This window comes from Pleurodeles waltl, chromosome 8, assembly GCF_031143425.1.
Source record: "Pleurodeles waltl isolate 20211129_DDA chromosome 8, aPleWal1.hap1.20221129, whole genome shotgun sequence".
Lineage (NCBI taxonomy): Eukaryota > Metazoa > Chordata > Amphibia > Caudata > Salamandridae > Pleurodeles > Pleurodeles waltl.
Genome location: NC_090447.1, coordinates 111,367,411 through 111,379,873, shown reverse-complemented (window position 1 = coordinate 111,379,873; position 12,463 = coordinate 111,367,411). Strand labels below are relative to the sequence as shown.

General features: G+C 40.9%; 1 protein-coding gene across 10 annotated transcripts in view; it reads right to left on the bottom strand.

Moving 5' to 3' along the window:
- The window catches only part of GDPD5 (glycerophosphodiester phosphodiesterase domain containing 5), a 699,403-nt gene that overhangs the window by 666,312 nt on the left and 20,628 nt on the right, over positions 1-12,463 (bottom strand). For 3 of the 10 annotated variants that reach the window (XM_069203861.1, XM_069203858.1, XM_069203859.1), the window contains one exon: positions 10,766-10,849. The exons of the other annotated variants lie outside the window; for them this stretch is intronic. The gene's annotated coding sequence lies outside the window, so the exon portion shown is untranslated. The remainder of the gene's footprint in view (positions 1-10,765; positions 10,850-12,463) is intronic. 10 annotated transcript variants of the gene reach the window in all.

Genomic DNA, 12,463 nt, shown 5'->3' with positions numbered 1-12,463 from the left:
TTCAAGAGCTAAACACCTACTGGTACATGTCTAGTACATCACTGATGCTGTCCTCACAAGGTCACTTCCCATCCCCCACAATATCATATCAGCAGAAATCAATACATCTCAGAGCACTGGCTCCATCACTCAGTTCTGGATAAAGCTACAATTCCCCAAATCAATAGCACATCAGAAAGATGTTATCAGCTTACCCCACGGGGAGCGCAGGAAATCAAATTCCCTTTTTTCTTCCACTCCAAGTACAAGAGCGGGAGCTTCTGTCAAGCTACAAGGTTAAAGCTTTTCTTAACCTACGTGTTGGCTGCTAAAGACGTCAGCTGCATGCATGCAAATATCGCAATAACACAGAAGCTACAAAATCATTTTATACAAAATAAAGTGCACAGATTTCTTTTCGAAATATTGCATATTTTAAGTAATGCAAACAATATTTAAAAAATTTAACAGCGCAAAAAGAACTACTTGGGCAATCTGCTGTAATGACTGCAGGGAGACTAGAATGTTCTTTCATCCACAGCATCCTTCCTTTACTTCCTGGAAGATACTGAGGGCAAGCTAGGATATCCTAAAAAAGTTTCTTTTGACTCCACCCTTTCAATGAGTTCATAAAAAACAACGTCTTTAACCTATAGAACTATAGAGGAACCTATCATCAGTCTTCTACCAAGAGAAAAAAAATACAGTTCTGACAATCATTTAACAATACTTGGCAAAAAATGTGCAAAACAATATTTTTTGGTATACATACCTGCATAAATTAACTTTAAAAAAAATTACTTTTGCTTACAACGCACAAGACGAGCGAGAATAAACTACCACTATCAAAACAATATTGATAATACTGGCGATTTTGTATACAATGTTTGTTACCACTTGTATCTGGGGGTTGCAGTTCTGGGCTTCTGAAATTATTTCTAATGACTGCATGTGATTTACGGCTCCTAGCATGCCCGTACTCCCCTTCCTTTGGTTTCTAATGCACTGTTCAGCACCAAATGCAAAATCTGCTAAAATGGGCTACCAAGATATCCAATCACTACCACACAATGTATCGAAGGTAGATACAGAAAGGAATGATTTGTGCCAGGTTTCTGTGGCATCAACATAAAATAGGGTTGCTTACAATTGGTCTAAACCGAAACATTGTCAGTGTCTATCCTGAAATCTTTCCATGGATACAATCCACCTGTATCAATGTTGGACACCCCTGATGTAACATATATGACTTTTGTTTCTCTTACATAAAACAATGTTGAGGACAATTTTAAATCATGTTTAGGAAATTGAATTCGGAGATGCGAAATATATTGTTTCTGACACTTACTGGGAGACTCGGTGTTTCAAGTTGTATCTATTTTTAGGTCTACCCAGAGAGAGCTTTATCGGTTTCGGTAACCTTATATTTTCCAAACAAATCCTGGTGAAAATGCCTATGCATATACATACATCAGGCCTTCCGGTCAGGCCTCTTCTTCCATTGGTCTGTTCAACTGTCATCCACATTTTTGTGTCCATCCACATCAGCATACAGCCTGAAGCAGTGGGTGAGCCCAGGCCATCTTTTGAATGTCTTGTGATGTGACTATTTGTGCTGGCCACATTTGCACTGCTATCGGGAAAGACGCCACTTCAGTGGCTAGTGAGCCTTCAGTGGCTGGCAAGCCTGAGCTGCTGGGCCACTCCTTCATTTTTATACATGTTTCTGTTTATTTTGCCTAATGCCGGCATTAGGCAAAAAGAAAAATTAAGATCAGCCCTGTTGGGATTGCCAATGCTTGTTTAAGAGGGCCAAAATAATTTAGTATCAAGGAAATACAATAATGACGATCTTATGAATCGTAGCACAGATGGTGTGAGATCACTGATGTAAAACACAGTTGGTAATTAGAACATAATAGAGGTTCCAAGGTGAGGCACAACAAACTGCACACATTTACTAAAAGTTGTGTGGGGTGTAAAATCCAAAGTATATTAAGATGGTGCTTGTGCTGTACAAATGCTTAGCAGAAAGGGACAAAAGTACATTTTTAAATGTAAGGTTGGAAGAAACGGGACTCCGGGTTTTCGTTTGCAAATCTTTTTTTTTTTTTAATTAAGGTATGCTAGCTCAACTGGATCACCTAGAGTCGACTAGGACTTCAGCTCCCAGAATGCTAGAGGCTGTTTAACAAAAACTGAGGACAGGAATAGTACATCCTTGGTTACTTGGAGACATCTGGTACCCTCAGTTTCATGGGTATTATTTTGCAGGCCTCACAGGGATGTTGAGTTTATGATTTCTAGCAATGTCCATATCTCTACTGCAAGCTAGGCTGTGGAATAAGTTTTAATTCTGTTTTATAGAGTTAAGTGATTAATCTAACTGCTGAAATACTGCATCGCACGTTCTCACCCTCGAAAAGTTCTGCCTAACAAAAATGACTTGCTGTCCAGTTGATGATGAAGAGGCAAGGCGTGTTGGCATCTTCCATCTTTTAGAAGCTCTTGATACAGTTACTCTTTTGCATGCTATTATTTGTGCCTTAGGTCATGGACTTCATTTAGGGGTCGCAGCTGCCACCCCTAACTTGACCCTTGCGACCCCTGGCCTCACACATGGCAACACCAGTGCCAGGTACACAGAGGCAGCTCGTTGCTTGGGGCCCCACTTCCTTCCTTTCAATCAGTTTTCTATTAGAGTAATAGTGAATAATATATTATTTACTATTAGTGTAATATAAAAAGGAATACAGTTAGCTGGTATGTGAACCTCCTTGGTAGCTGAGGTAAGTAAAAAATACTTTTAAACGTATGTTGTGTGCATGTTTGCGAGTGAGTGTGTGTTTATGTGCGAGTGAGCGTGTGCATGAGTGAATGTGTGTGTATGTGTAAGCATGGCTGTGTGAGTGCAAGTAAAGATGGAATGTTGTGTGATGTCACTTCCGCTCGCATTTTGGTGAATTGATGCCCATGACTTCGGTACTACCATCAACAGATGGTTCTCTTCCAAGATGGCAGCAGCCAAGAGGCCAGTCGGTGCGCATCCAACTCTGATCCAACAAATACTGCAGAGTTGATACTAAGGAAGTAGGTTTTAAAGAAAGGATCCGTGCTGCCCCTAATCCATATAAAGATGATTTGAAGTGATAAATTTCTATGAGTACCACCAGCTTATAATACCTCCATAGCAGCATCATTCGAGCTCAAGACCTAGCGAAGCAGGTAGGAAAATTATTTCCTGCCAGCTGGTCCCGGACTCTGATGGAAGGACTCTGCATTCTCCACAAGTAATCTCCAAGGGCTTGGATTGAGTTTACCTCCTGTTCTGAAGTCTCAGGGCTACAAAGACTTCACCCAAGAGAAGAAAATCCCAGTGCATCGGGTAAAAAAAAAAAAAAAACACAAACGAATCGATGCATACCCTGCCTTGCAGCTTAAAAATAAAATAAAAAATAGGGCAGCGCCTACTGGATTAACACAGTGCCTGCTCCTTCTTACCAGCGCATCAAGGATTTTCAACACATCGTTCCTGGGCATCAGAATATCCCTGCACCGCAGTGAGGAACCAGGGCTGCACTCCTTGAAAGCAATGCAACCCCTAGCATCGTGGAAAGAAACAATGCATCATCTGTGGCGCACTGGAAAATTCAACGCAGCACCTTATTTTTCAACGCATCTCCTCATTATTTTTTTACGCATTCCAGGTACCGTGTGTTAGAAGGATGCAACAGCTGATTCTTAGGGATTGAGACTCATTTAAACCTTTAAAAAGTTGTATCTTGACTTGTGCATATTGGATTTTTGTAATTTTGGGCTAATTTTATTCAGATAAATATCTATTTTCCTAAATTGGTGTGCAGTACTCTTTGTGGTGTTTTCACTGTGTTACTTTATGAATTTGTGCACAAATACTTCACACATTGCCTTCTAAGTTAAGGCTGCCTGCTCTGTGCCAAACTACCAGAGGGTGAGCACAGGATAATTTGGATTGTGTTGCGACTTATCCTGTCTAGGATTGTGGTCCCTACTTGGACAAGGGTGTATATATCTTCCAACTAGAGACCCAAATTCTAACACACATATGATCCTGAGCCTAAAAGATGATGGTCATCAAACATTTTAGCACAGAATCCCACCACGTATGAGATTCTTCTCTTCCACCAAATATCACTTTTTGGGATGTCAGCTCTGGCTGGCCGCTATGTTTCATCAATATTTACACCAGTAATGAGGAACCTGGCCATGATGGTAGACTAAGGTTCCACTGCAGGAACAGAGACCAGTGCCATCTCTAACAGTTGCTTCCATAAACTGTGCCTGCTGAGTCGTTTAATTTACTGTCATACAAGGTCAACATTGTTAATGACCTCATTTTCTTCCAGTCTTCATTATGAGATCTGTATAAAGGCCCTACCTCGTTTCTAAAGTCAGATCAAGTTATCCAGCTTTCTGCCGTCTCCCAGGTGTTCTGCGTGATTCTTCTCACTTACACTCGGCAATTGTTGTGCTGTCCATATGTCAAATTCACCCAAGACCACAAAGGAGGTCTTTCGTTCAGTGACTTTAAATTTCCAATCCCAAAATCAGGAGCATAGCCCCAGGAGGAGTATTTGGGGTGTATTCTGTACTAACTAGCTGGGTACAAGTGCTTTCAGTCAGGTAACGTGAAGTGTCGGTCAGATTTCACCTGTGATGTTTACATGCACACACTGACAAAAACACACACACACTCTCTCTCCTCTATGTTTTGAAGGCCTTACAAAATGTTGAGTAATTTGAAAAATATTGTTTTAACTACCACTTAACAATCCACACTCCTCCCTCTTTCCAATGCCCCTTAATCCCACTTTATGCCCTTCTTGTTATATAATGTGTTTTAACTAAATGTCCCAGGGTGATTGTTGGGAAATCTCAAGCTCACAACTCTTCACCCCCCCCCCCACCATCATACTGACCAAGCTATGCCCCTGCCCAAAGTTCAAATGGTTCTCATTGTGTAGGTGGTGCGAGTCCAATGCTTTACAACCTGGAGCTGGAATGCCTTGGGGTTCGATGCTATGGATAACCTGTAGTAACACACTGCATGTGGTATCTGGGCTTTGCTCTCTGTTTGCGTTAGAAGCCATTCGCCTAAGATAGTGAGATATATATTTATATCTATATAATATATATATATATATATATAAATATATATATATATATACATACATACATATACACACACACACACACACATATATATATATATATGGACTTTATAGATTATTAAATCAAACACATGCACACATCCTGAACTCATGTATTTCAGGGTCCTCTTATATGTGATTCTGAAGAAAAAGAAGAGAAAGTCAAATAAAACAATTGCCTAGGATCACACAATTTGTTCAAGTGGGGAATCCAGGATTGATCCCAGATGTTCTGGTTTCACACTGTGTAATTCAGTCACTAGATATATATGCTTTGTTTCCCCTACACTCATGTTACAGACACAACAACCCCCACCCGCCATGCTGCTGCGTCAATGCAGCCGTTGGTCACACCACAGACCAAACCTTTTGGCCCTTAGGAACATGTTGGCAAGTACCCATGTTCTAACTCATGCCCATAGTGTACAATATCAGTCCAGATCATACGTGGGACACAAACAGAGCAAGGGTTGAATTATTTTTTTGTCAAAAACTTCTGTCTTTTACCTATTTGGTTTCAGTGCATGACTGTCGTGCCTTGTAGTCATTTAGAATGATACCCAGAGAATGGTGTTAGATCTAATCTAAGAGACTGTACCCAGACCACTCTGTAGCGATTAACCCCATGTTTCATTCTTTTTAGATAAACTGTTCACGGTGACCTTTGTTATTCAGGCTGCTTTTAACATTTTATGCCCTTTTTCATGAAAACTCAATCCTAGCCATACAAACTGGGAAAGTACATCTATGAAACTGGCTTTTACCTCTGGTGACAGAGAGGGGCACAAGTAGCACCTATTTTCAATACCTTTAAACTGTCCCAACTTTTGAGATCTTTGTCACCAATCTGCCCTTGTCCAATCCTACTCTGATTACACTTATCTGTACATCACAGTTTCTAGGTGTAATAGCACTATGGACACTCTCTAAATTGTCCTAAGGAGAACTGAGGAGTGGATAGCCAAAAACAACATTCAACAGACTGAAAACAGAGCTCATAACCCCTGGCTGTAATTAATAAACTCACTTGTCCACTCTGTATGCCAAGGAGGTTTTGACGAGCTTGCTACCTCAAAAAAAGTCAAAGCTGACCTACCACCTAACACCCAGGTAGGAGCACAGGTCAGCAGCTGTTTTCATGACATCAGTATACTTAGGCTCATTGTCCGCCAATTATCCCAGGACCAAAGAGCTCTGGTCCTTGGTACCACCATCAATTTGTTTGCAAGCCTATTGCCACTCACTGTGTACAGGTCATCCACCATACCAGATGTGTGTGCCACAGTGTTTGCAAAGTGCTGCAGTGTGACTAATCAGGAGTCTCCACATCAGGGCCTTAACAAACGGACTCCTAAGCAGAAATAACATTACTAGCAATGCTTCTGTAGAGACATAGCAATGATCCTGACCTTCTCACAACTCCTCATTTCAAACTTCCTTCTAAGGGTGGTAGTGTTCTCTTGTCAAGGGGTATCTGGCTTCTGGACCTCATTTCCAATTAAATTGTGCCGCTCCCAGCCATTTTAAGTTTCAAAGGCTCTAGGAAATGCTCCTTCCCTAGACCACATGGATGACCATTAACGCTTGCGCCACGAGACAGCATTCCTGTGGCAGTGCCCACATCATAAGAGCAGTCACTTCAGTTGAGATCTCTCAAATCAAGCCTCAGATTGCAAGATTGTAGTCTGCTTCTTGTGACTGTAAGCCCCTCTCCTGCAATTGTGGAAAACACCACAATCTTTATTACTATATTGTTAGGAGTCCTACCAACCTTTAGAGGAATCAGAGTCATCATGTTTTAGGTCCAGGTAAAGGAAGAGTTAATAGCAAACCCAATGAGCCACAATGTTGCAGCTCTATGAAGAAATACAATTTAAAGCACATTTTGTACAAGAGCTGTTCTACCGTGTTGAGACCTTGGGGGATCCAAGCCAGCCTGACCATGTCTACACATGATATGCGCTCCATCTGAGACATTTCAGCTCTAGAGGATCCCACAGGAAGCAAAGTGGGATGATGGGAGTTAGTCGTGACCGGAACATAAGCGGTGCTTTGCAGAATGCCACGGTAGGATCTCACTAACTTTATTATGGAGGGAAGAGAGTAAACCTGAAGTGTTACTCAATCTCTTTGGTTAAATTCACATCAATCAACTGAACTTTTAGAATGTGTATATCCGCAAGCTAAGCTAATGGTGCCATCTTAAGGTTCACACGGCGTGAAAAACATAACCTGGCCAATTACTGGAGGTCATCTGCAGAGTCCTTTATCTAGCACAGAGCTTCACAAACCTTTTGGAACCACGACAAAATTTTTAGAACCTCAAACCTCTGTGACCCACTTAGCTTTAATGGACATGAAGAGGACAATTTTTTTATACAACTAAAGCACCGTGCGGTAGTGCTCTATTATTTACAGAAGGCAGATTTTCTACTGAAATTACCACTAAATATGCACAGACATACAGCTATAATGATAAAACTATACTGTACACAAATGATAATGTATGGAAATCTGGTTTCAGTAAATATTTATCATTTGTGCATCACCAAATAAAGTGTCTTGATTTGTTTTGATCTTATTAAAATCCTTGTATCTGTGACACTTCAGAATTACAAACAAAACTGTAATTTGTTTCTTTCCTGACTAAGTGTGTAGAGTTCATTTACATGTATTTACATTTTGTCATTTGTTACAAAAATGCCATTCTACTCCCTTTCCTTTACACTTCCTGAATCCAGGCAAGATTGTGACATAATTCACTTTATTTTGTTTTCTCTGACTGAAAAGTGAGAGGAGATTTTAAACACCAATCCCCATGTTACAAATATTATCAGCAGTTTTCCAGAAAATACAGCCTGAGGTTTGACCTCTGTCTTTGATGCGCAGCAAATGTGACGAGATAATCATGAATTCAAAGGCATCTTTATTTACTGCTTGGACTTTCACAAACTGCTTGAGAAACGCTGATACAGAATATGTAATCAAATACTTAGCACCACCTGCAGAGTCCTGAATCTAACATACATAACATTATTGAAGGCCATCTCAAGTCCTGAATCTAGCAAACATGACCAGGTGATGAAGGCCCTCCGGAGAGTCCTGAATTTAGCTTATTCGACCACGTCGTAAAGGCCATCTGCACAGTCATGATTGTAGCATAACATGAAAAGGTGAGAAGGGGGCTGTGTTCACAATCTGTAGATTTGCACACTCTAACAAGGGAACCACAGCTCTGAGACACCTTAAAAAGCCTCATACAGGCAACTAGGATGCCTACGTTCAGATAAAGGTATCCAATGTCGCAAAGAGCCAAAGTATATAAAACACTCTTCTGAAATTCACATTGTTTGTGTGAAGCGTCTGGTTCACTAGGTTGCGTAATCCTGCACACAATTGTGTACATCTCCCATTGCTCTAAGAATCAAAAACATCTATAACATTTAACTCCTACACGAGCCAAAATATCAGATGGTGGCCACATACGTGCCCCAATCCGTTAAATACCTTTTTGGTGAGTAGGATGAGTGATATGTAAATGGTATTAAAAAACTAAAAGCCAAGAAAAATAAGCCAAACAAATGTTTAAAAAAAAACAAAAAAACAACATACAACTAATGGAGACGGTAGGCAGTACTGGTGACACCCCTCCACTCCCCAGGCTCCCTGTGAGGAGATCTTGAATTAAGAGGAAACAAGAAGAGTTGTAGAGCTCAGCACTGAAGGAGAGGAACAGGGGGTGTTCGCAGTGAGGCAACTATACTTCTTTCAGCAAACCTAGATCAGGGACCTAAAGGCCATGTTCCCAGTTTCCACATAGCAGCCCTGCGGAGTGGGCCGTTCAAAGTTCCACTTATGCAAAGAAAGTATTTGAAAACTGGACAGTATAGTTTTACTAGCAGAGAACCAATGTGCTATATCGCTGGTTCTTCAATTTATATGCATATTTTCTTGTTATTTGCTACAATTAAACTGACAAAGCAGTGTACCCTTGATGGGTGTGGAATGTTATGCTGCTGGATTCCTGTTTGTACGCGGCAACATACTTAAAATAAGAGCCCTTACACTCAAACTACCTCAAAGTAACTTTACTCTTTTGATTGTGCCTTGTACTTGCAACTTTAAGATGGTCTGAAACAAAATGCAATAAAAGGAAACAAAAGATCTTATGTATTCAAAATGTTCTCATGTAAAGCGCTCCGACACCCCTAGGGTCGAAGCTGCGCTATATAAAACTGTAAATATATAAATTAATAAATAAACGCCTGTTCCACAAACACAGTAAAATCCAACGAGGCCTGCTGATCTCCAGAAATCCCTAGCAGTCTCTTAGCTTAAGCCTCTAATGTTGCCATGGTCATTATCCTAGATTTGGACATACCTAGAGAGGAGGATCGTTTGCTACTGTGGGAAAATCTGCAAGCCCCACTCGGAAAGATCCAATGGGATCTACAGTACACGCAGGGCTACAGATCCGTACCTGCACACAGACGTTCACAGACCAAAAGTCACTGTATAGGATTGGTAGAAACCCTACTCCTGCAAAACAACTAACTATGAAGAGTAAAACTAAATATAGTTAGAGTGGGATAGGAGAGAAGAAAAGATAACAGCTTACTTTCGGTGCAACGCGTATGTCATTTGTTGGGGTAAGTAATAATAATTTCAAATCACACTTCTGCAGCTTCTAAGAACTGAATTTAACAAGGGTTACTGTTACCCAAGATATGGGGACTTGATTCAGTGGTCTCAAAGGGATGGAAGACTGAAAGTGCATTGTCAAGATTCTTCTTCCTGATTTGGAGATCACTGCGCATTTCAATGATGAGCATTTACTCACTCAGCCATCCAGCAAGACTGGCAAGAATAGCGCTTAGACAGAAATAAGCGGTATTTGTTGCGTGAAACAGAGATACAACAATGCACATGAGACACATTCAAGGGCAACTACACAGCCTTCTGTAACTCACCACAGGAGTGGTGGTGGGCAAAACATTCCAGTGAAAAGCAAAACACGTGTAATTAGCTGCATGTGGAACAACTTAATACTTTATTGCAAATTTCTGCAAGGCTGATCCTGCAAAATTGGTCAGTGTTTTGGAAATTTGGAGCTTTTTCACCCTCCCCACCCACACACGAACTGGAGAACCACCACAAACTGGTAAAGTTTTGCAGACGCATAAAAACAGTAAGTCGTCAATTTATTCACTTATGCAAAAAAAAAAAAATATATATATTTGAATAATAATAATAATACTCAATTTAAAGAAAATCCACCCAGGCATGTACAGGAAATAAACAAAAATATTCTTAAGATTACAGACTTCTTTATTGTGTATGAGGTCTAGGCACACTTTGGGTGATTTACTAAGATGTTACATAAAGGTCAACAGTACTTTTCAAAGGAGAATATAATTCAGAATAGTAGTTTTAAAAAAAGGGATGTGGGGCGTCTCATAATGTGGCCTCCGCGGCCTATATCCTTTGCTTAGTACTTTTCTTCTTCCCACCCCACTGGACTCATCCCAGCTTCCCAACATTCTGATTATCTCCCTTGCACCCCTCCCCTCCCCTGCTTGTATTCTGCCGACTCTTACTTCTTCTTCTTTCTCTTCGCCCATTTCCACTTCTCTCTCTCTTGTTCGTTCATCAAATGAACGAAGAGGGCTGGCTGAAAGACCCTATAAAGTAGAATATATAATTTAAGTAAAATCAAACAGCCTCTTTTACATCAGAACTAACAAGCATTTGCAATGCAATAGGTCCCGCGTTTGCTCGAGTTAGAGCTATTGGTGCTGTAAATTCCTAACTGGACTTTTCTTGCCACATAAATTGAAAATGAAAAGTAAAAACAGTTGACATAAGCGAGCCGATTCACAGCCCCTCGGCCGCCATGAGCGCGAAGGAGGGACACAAAAGGAAAAACAAGTTCGCTCGCAGTCAAACGTATCGGAAAAAGGGAAAACGTGACTGCAAAAAGGACAAAGGCAGCAACAAAAAAAAAAAAAAGCAGAAAACTTGGTTACAAAAGGATAACTAAATGGCAAATCAGAAATGAGTCTGGAAAATAGTTTAATTTACCACGAACAAGGCCTTAATCTTTGAACATGGAAATAAGATTTGACCCATATATTTCATCTGTGGAAAGCAGGCCACGCTCGGAAGAGTGCGCAGTTATCAGTCGGATTAAGGCAAAAACAACATCCACAGAACGATAATCAAATATTCAAGAAAACTCAACTGCACGAGGTACATTATTTCCATGAGCAGCATTCGCTTTCCGCGACCAGGCCTTTCTCTACGCGTTTCATCACAGATCATTAAATACATCCGGGCTCGTGTAATTATTGAGAGCAGTAGATTCCACCCTCCGAATCCTGTGAAGAAATGCAAGAGCTCCGCCCCCCGCGGTTTCTGGCTGAGATGAACGCCCGCCGCCGCTACAGCAAAAATATTCACATTTTCAGGCAGATCCAAGGAAGGAAAAATACAAGGTCACCAGGTTGTAAAAACTGCGCTGGAACAGGAAAGGGAACAAACAATGCAAGTGCCAAAAATAATAATAATTATGTAGAAATGTGGCAACTTTCCTGGAAATGACACGAAAGTGGTTCACGCACGAGGCATTGGCCACAGATAGAATTGCGTGCTGGTCGAATTCAATGCACGTTTATTCACGAACAGAACAATAAATCATACAAGCTCAGAATCCCACATTCCTAAAAAATTATATTCACGTATTCATAAGGTCATTTTGAAATATACATAAAGCGTGTTTAGGAACTTTATAGCTGTACCATTTTTAAAATTGGTCCTACACAGATGAACCACTACAGCATTCCTCAATGCTGCCGAGGACTTTACCAGTCGTTACAGGCCCTCTCATAAGTTATATGATCAAGCCGCAGGCCAATAGCGAGGGAGAGGGCTAATAGCAGAGTATAGTCCAAGGCAGAAGCGCTATAAAGCCATGAGAACAATCCATCCACTGAGAGTAGAATGGTATTACCGAAACAAGAAGAAACAAAGTAACAAATAATGGAATGTTGGGGCAGAAGGGCTATCCCAGTCATTATTGGCCCTCCGCCAGTCCACTGTCCCCGCTGCAAGTACTGACATTCCAATGTTTTAATTAAAGGATAATTGACCAAACCTGAGGGGGGGGGGGTCTATAATTCTATTCTATTAATTACCCTCCCTGCAGTTATGGGCCCAATCGGGGGGTGGGGGGGGATAGGTCGACAATTATATTCTATTAATTACCCTCCCTGCAGTTATGGGCCCAATCAGCAGGC